Source organism: Nannospalax galili, unplaced genomic scaffold, assembly GCF_000622305.1.
Source record: "Nannospalax galili isolate Female #2095 unplaced genomic scaffold, S.galili_v1.0 scaffold788, whole genome shotgun sequence".
NCBI classification, from domain to species: Eukaryota; Metazoa; Chordata; class Mammalia; order Rodentia; family Spalacidae; genus Nannospalax; species Nannospalax galili.
Genome location: NW_008359996.1, coordinates 37,446 through 45,649, shown reverse-complemented (window position 1 = coordinate 45,649; position 8,204 = coordinate 37,446).

The following is an 8,204-nucleotide window of genomic DNA, read 5'->3' as shown; positions in this document are numbered from 1 at the left end:
TGTATGAGTGTATTGCCTGCATGTATGTGAGTGCATCCATGATGTGCAATGCTGCGGAGGTCAGAAGAGGGCATCGGATTCCCCTGCAACTGGAGTTAAGGATGGTTTGTAGCCGCCTTGTGGTTGCTGGGAATCGAACCCGGGTCAACCACAAGAGCAGTCAGTGCTCTTAATCTTTGAGCCATCTCTCCAGCCCCCAAAATATTTTTATTAAACAAAATCAAATAGCACATTAACATTAAGTGAAGGAACATATACAATCCCTATAATTTAATATTTTCAAGGGCATTGATACCTGAATCAGCAGTAACCTGCACACATCATAATATTCCTTACACATTGTGGTATATGGTTCATGCTCAGTAACTTTGTTAATTTAATTGGGAATTGTGCCTCAGTGTATTTGGAAATTAAATACATGATAAGTTTGTATTAGATTTCATCATAAAAGCTTAAATATATGAATAAAAACTGGAAATGTAACAATCTCGTGTAAGATCATACTAGTCCTCCCACTAACATACTGCAAAAAGAGTAAGTAAAGAATTCTGTGAAGACCAACTCTGCATTTTGAAGGAACATCAAAAGCTATGAGTAGGGTTCATGAGCAGAACGCAGGAAGAAACTCAGACAGAAGAAGAGAGACACACTTCACAGAACAAAATTTTAAACTTTTGTGCCTCAAATATAAGTCCAAAGTAAACAGAACAATCCTAAACTGAAAAATATCCCTGAAACATTGCTGGAGCCGGTTAAAAATAAGCAAATTAAACTGGTCTTCCATCTCAGAAATAAGGAATATCCTTACTTAGCTGCATGGCCCTCCTCAGTTAAGGAAATACTTCTCTTTACCAAAATGTTTATTAAGAAGCTCCTTAGACAGGGCTCCACTGAGACTGAACTCCTCCTCTCAGTCCCTCTCATATCTGGCTGCCGCCGCCATCACTTCATTGTCAAAAGCCAACCTTGCATTCTGGAATTCAGTGCTAGCGTCTCTATTCAGAACACAAGCTAAATTAATCAATGAATTAATGCATGTATCAACGATTATTCAAATAAGTCAGCAAGCAGCCACAGCCAACTCTAAGTTCTAGGCCAGGTTGGATTGGCTCTCAGGTGACCTTAGCTGAGTGTTCTAGCATTTGATATCTCAGAACCTTTCCTGCTATACCTCTGAGCCCTTGGACTCACCTGCGTAGGGCTTCTGACCCTAACTGGAAATCCTATTTTTCCCTTGGATGGTTGAATAAAGGACTCAAGATAGGTTCCAGACACGACAGGAGGATGAGGTCAAGCATCTGTTACCAACACAGATGGAGACTTAAAGGGAGCAAGCATGTCCTACCCACAACAATGTTGCACCTGCTGAGACAAAGGCAGGGGAGGTATTTAAATCTGTACCTCTGTGCATTATGTATATTTCCCTCTTGTGTTTTCCAACCCTGACTACATCATTTCCCTATGGACTTTGCTCTGAATTGAAAAGCTTATTTTCGTGTATTTGTTCCCAAGACTCCTGATTAAATTTCAGGTAAATCAGACTTGATTCATTGAACTCTGTGAACTCTTCAGCCCTCCAAACATCTATCCTACTTACAGCCTACAACTCTGGCTGAAAGCTTTCTCCAATGCCTAAGATGGATGGTCTTATACTGAATAAGTCTCATGAGTCACCCAAATTCTTGAGTTACTTTTGAATTTACAGCCCCTAATATCTCCAGGAATTTTGTTAATGTCTTCTACAATGGAGTGATCTGTGATCTTTTGATTTCAAACTATGATCACTACAATCTTTGGCTTCAATTGTCCTTTCCAAAAGCAGTTGTAATTTCATAATATTTTGGTGAAGGAAGTGGTGTATTAGAAACACCCAGCACTTTTTATTATTTACACAAAGCAGAAACAGAACTGGTGAATTGGGTGAAGAGACAAGTTTATGGCATGGAAACATGTGGGGTGGCCAGAGTTATCTCTCAAAGTGTTGATGAAATGAAACATTCCAAAATATTCAGAAATTAAAGCAATTCATCACCCTAAAGTAGATATCACTGAAGATATTTAAAGAAACCTTACACAAATATAGAGATGAAAGGACACATTTCATAAGAAATAGATGAAAAAAAGGCAATTAGAAAAGAATCAGACATGTTGAACTCAATAAAGTGTAAATGCCCAAGATTAGTAAGAGAGAAAGAAAAACAGCATTCAAATCAACCAACATAATTATAAGAATGAGTACATATTTCAATAATTACCCTACATAGATGTGGTCTTAACTCTGCAACTAGAAGATGCATTCTGCTGATTGGAGGCAATGAAATATGAAACCAATTGTTTTCTGCAATAAACATATCACACCAGTAAAGACACAAACAGGCTGAAAATAAATGAATGTAATATATACATATATATCAAGTATATGATATGTATGTTGCTCTAGTTTTCTTTGAATTGCAGTGACAAAACACTCTGGCCAATACGAACTTGGGGAGGAAGTGGTTTATTTAACTCACATTTCCTGGGTCACATTGCATCACTGAGAGAACCCATGATAGGAATTCAAGGCAGGAACCTGGAAGCAGGAGCTGAAGCCCAGGCCATGGAGGAACGCTGCTTACTGGTTTGCTCCCTTGGCCCATTCTCAGCCTGCTTTTTAATAGAATACAGAACAACCTGCCCAGGGTGGCACCACCCACAGTGGGCTGGGCCCTCACACATCACTCAAAAATCAAGAAGATGCCCCATAGACATGGCCATAGGCCAGTCCAATGGAAGAAATTCTCCAGTTGTGGCTTCTTCTATCCAGGTGCGTCAAGTTGATAACTAAAGTTATCCAGTACTATACACACACACACACACACACACACACACACACACACACACACACACACATATATATATGGCAGAATATGAAAGTAGTCACAAATAGAGATATGCATATTTGCAAATGTAGATGGAAAATTAAAATTTGTCATAAGACATAAAATAAGCCGTTACTTAATAAACAAAAAGAACAAGAAGTTTTAAAAATTTAAAATATATATACATCAAAGCTTAGCATGCCTAATTTAATAAAAACCACCACTAGATGTACAGGGACATATGGATCCTGATACTGTAGTAGTGAGAGGTTTCAATAACCCACATATGTAGATGGAAAATTAAAATTTGTCATAAGACATAAAATAAGCCGTTACTTAATAAACAAAAAGAACAAGAAGTTTTAAAAATTTAAAATATATATGCATCAAAGCTTAGCATGCCTAATTTAATAAAAACCACCACTAGATGTACAGGGACATATGGATCCTGATACTGTAGTAGTGAGAGGTTTCAATAACCCACATTATTCAACAGACAGATCATCCAGATACTTTTCCCCAAAATTTTGTGGTTAAATTACACCATAGATCAAATGGCCTAAATGCTATTCAAATATCTAAATGTTATTCAAGCCAACAGTTACATAATACATATTATTATTAATGTCCCATGAAAGTTTTTGTAACAGAGATCATAATTTAGGTCACAATTTAAAAACTATACAAAAATACTGAAATAAATTCATCTAGTCATAATGATATAAACCCAGCAATCAAGGAAAACTACAGAAGCTATACAAGCACACTGATACTGAACAATATATTTTAAACAGTTATGAGGACATGCATGAAACTATCTGAGAGACATCACAGGAAGTAATGAAATAAAAATAATAAAATGATAAAAGTAGTCAAAATTAATTAAATGGACACAAAATGAATATTACAAAGAACTAATGAAACAACAATATGGTTGTTTGAAAAGGTAAACAAGCTTCACCAAACTTTAGACAAACTAACAAAAATAAAGATCCTGCTTAATAAAATTAGAGTTGAAAGGGGGAACGCTGCAGAAGATATCAGTGCAATCAGAGGATTGTTAGAGAATTCTCTGAAAAACTGTACTCCAATTAGTTGGGGATAAAATCAGATAAGCACTATATGTATATTTAAGAGAATATATACCAGGCATGGTGGTGCATGCCTTTAATCCCAACATACAGGAAGCAGAGACAGGTGAATCTCTCTGAGACTGAGGCCAGCCTGGTCTGCATATTGAGTTTCAGGACAGCTAGGGCTACAGACAGATCCTGTCTTATAAAGACAAAAATACATAAATAAAATAAGAGAATATAGAAATTTTGAACAGCTCTATAATTGTCAATAAAATTCAAGCTGCAGTAAGAATCTTCCCCAAATAAAAACCCTAAGATTGGATAGATTCACTCATGAACCCTAACAGGTCTTTCAGGAAGAAAAAAATATCAGTGCTCCTCAAACAATCCCATACATTAGAAAGGAACTAGCCACTACTTAACTCATTTTATAAAGCCATGGTTACCTTGACAACAAAACAGGAGGACACAACAGAAAAAGAAAAAAATTGAATTAAAATCCTGATAATAATAGACAAAAAAAGTCCTCAGTAACATCTGTACAAACAGAATTCACTAACACATTACAATAATCACACACAGTAATAAAGTTATTTTCATACTAGAAATGTAAGGATGTTTTAACATAAGAAAATCAATGAATTTAATGCAGAACATAAAAATACTTTGAGGCATACCCCACCCCACTGCAGCACTAGGAGAGGTATGACTAGCCTAGTGAGCAACTAGCTCCTTGGGCCTAGGCCCCTGTGCTCTGCATGAGAGCTCCTGTCCAGGCAGCCTGGAACTGTTCTTTGATTAAAAAAATCAAAGATGAGACTCTGAAGCACAGATCAACTACTTATTTAGACCCAATCAAAAGGACACCAAGTTACATCAACAACAAAAACAGAACCAAATTTCAACTTACCGAAGGCAGGCTAGAATTTTATATAAAACACACAACCAACAAAATAAATTCATATACCCAAGTCACAACACAAAAACATAAATAATATGAAAAACCAAGACAATATGTCCCCACCAAATCCCACCAGGCCTATAGAAGTGTTCTATAATGAGAATGACCCCGAGGAACACCAGGACAGAGAATTTTAAAAGAACAATCATAAACATAATCAAAGAATTCAACAACTTTAAAGAAAAACCATCAGAATTACAGCTGACATTTTAATACAAGCTATAAAAGCCAGAAGAACATGGAGCAAAGTATTCAATGATCATAGATGCCAACCCAGAATACTTTACCCAGCAAAACTGGCTATCATACTAGAAGGGAAAAGAAAAACCTTCAATAATACAAATAGACTGAAAGAATTCATGTCCACAACACCAGCCCTACAGATAATGCTCAAAGTAATACAAAATGCCAAATAAGTTAGTGACCATACCCAAGACGCTGTAGAAATAAAACAAATAAATGTATAATTACAGAAACACACAATAGGACTAAGACCATGAACAGAGAAGAAAATGACAGTGAGCAATACACATCTTTCAATAATAACTTTAAATATCAATGGAGTCAACTCCCCAGCAAAAAGACAGAGTAATTCAATAGATTAAGAAAACAAAATTCATCTTTTTTTGTCTTCAAGAAACTTAACTTACTTTCAAGAATAGGCAGGACCTTAGAGTGAAAGGATGGGAAAAAAGTATTCCAAACTAATGGCACTAAGCAACAATCAGGCATTATACTTCTAATATCTGACAAGATAGACTTCAAATTAAAGTTAATCAGAAGAGATAAAGATGGTCACTTCATTCTAATCAAGGGAACAATCGACCAAGATGACATTACAATCTTGAACATATGTTCACTCTGGTGCATCAAATTTCATAAAAACAACACTACTGAATCTCAAGACACCGATTAATCCCAACTCAGAAATAGTAGGTGACTTTAATAACCCCCTGCCTCCAGGAGATGGGTCAACTGTGTGAAGAATAAACAAGGAAACATCTGAATTAAATGAAATCATACATTAAATGGACATAACAGACATCTACAGAATATTCCACCCAAGCACCAAAGAATACACATTCAACCCAACAGCCCATGGAAGTTTCTCTAAAATAGACCATATACTGGTATACAAAACAAACCACAGTAAATACAAAAAATTAAAACAATTATGTATTCCATCAGACCACAAGCCAGTAAAGCTTAAAACAATAGCAGGGAAGCTCTAGTAATTACACGAATTCCTGGAGATTAAACAACTCACTCCTGAATGAGTGGGTCAAAGAAGTAATTAAGAAAGAAATCAAAGTATTCCTGGAACTTAATGAAAATTAAAATACAGCACAACAAAATCTCTGGGACACATTAAAAGCATTTCTAAGAGTGAAGTTTATAGCTCTAAGTGTATTTAAAAAAATTAGAAAGAGCACAAATTAATGACTTAATGTTACAACTCAGGAATCAGGTATAGCAAAAACAAACAAACAAAACCCAAACCCAGCAGATGAGAATAAGTAATAAAAATAATAGCAGAAATCCATAAAACAGAAACAAGGAAAACAATACAACAATCACTGAAACTAAGACTTTGTTCTTTGAGAAGATAAACATGGTAGACAGAACCTTAAGCCAGCTAATCAAAAGAAAGAAAGAGCAAACCCAAATCAACAAAATCAGAGAGAAAAAGGGAAGCATCATAACAGACACCAAAAGGATCCAGAACATGATGACAGAATACTTTAAAAGCCTTTACTCTATTCAATTTGAAACTGAACAAAATTGATGAATTTCAAAATTCAATGGAACCACCAATTTAAACCAGGAAGAGATCAACAACGGAAAGAGACCCATAAAAAACAAGGAAATTGACTCAGTAATGCAAAAGCTCCCAACTAAAACAAGCCCAGACGTAGATGGATTCATAGCACAATTTTACAGACTTTTGAAGAAAATCTGCAACCAATGCTACTTAAATTTTTTGAAAAGATAGAAACAGGAGAACTTACAAATACCTCCTTTGAAGCCAGCATTACTCTAATACCAAAACCAGGTAAAGACACCACAAAAAGAAAGCTACAGAGGCCTCTCTCCTACCCACAGGCCTGTCTCCAGGACCAACACAGCTCCTCAGTGCAGTCCCCAGGAGTCTTGGGCCTCTTCCCGCTCCATCTGCCTTTGCATCTCTGGATGGCATGGCCACCAGCTGCCCTAGACCAGCATCTTTTCTGGGCCAGGCTCCCCGGCCAGTCCAACCCCCAAATTCCTGAGGCCAAAATCTTTCCTGGAGGGATTCAGACCTTAGGAGAAAGCCTGAATACATCTGACCCTCATCTGAATTGGGCCTCTGTGGGAACTCCTGAAGACAAAAGCAATCTGGCCACTCCAATATAAAATCAAAAGAGAGAACCAGCAGCTTAGACGAACCAGGCTTTCATGCCCCCAAATTAAACTGCAAAGACACATAAAGTTCACAAAAAGAAGCAGACCCACACTTGAAGGCCTGAGTCTCACACAAGAATCAGAAACTACAAAAGAAATTCACATGTCAAAATCACAGAGAAAAAATAATAACATGAAAAACCAAAATAACATATCCCCACCAAATACCAATAGTCCTCTAGAGGAGTACAATGAGAACGCCCTAGAGAAAATGCAGGACATGACTCTAAAGAACAATTATAAACATGATAAAAGAATTCAGTGAATTTAAAGAACACACAATAAAAGAAATCAAAGAACTGAAGGAAGAAAGGGATAAACTTCTGAATGAATTCAGAAAAGAGTTAGAAATATTGAAGAATACTCAGGCTGAAATGAAGAAGGAAGTGAAACACCCAATAAGCCAATTAGAAATGACAGGAGAAAGCATCACCAATAGGATGAACAAAATGGAAAACAGAGTATCAAGACTGGAAGACAAAGTGGATGAACTAGACCACTCAAGAAAAGATTATGAAAAAATTAAGCAGCACAAGACTTCAACAGAATCATGGAAGAAAATTTCCCAAAATTAAAGAAAGACATGCCCATACAAATACAAGAAACATATAGAACACCAAACAGACAGGACCAGAAAAGAAACTCTCCACGTGCATTATAGTAAAAACACTAAACATATAAAACAGAGACAACACTGAAAGCTGCAAAAGAGAAACAACAAGTCACATATAAAGGAAAACCCATTAGGATCACAGCTGACTTTTCAATGCAAACTATGAAAGCCAGAAGAGCCTGGATCAAGGTATTTCCCATTCAAATACAAGAAGCATACAGAACACCAAACAGACAGGACCAGAACAGACA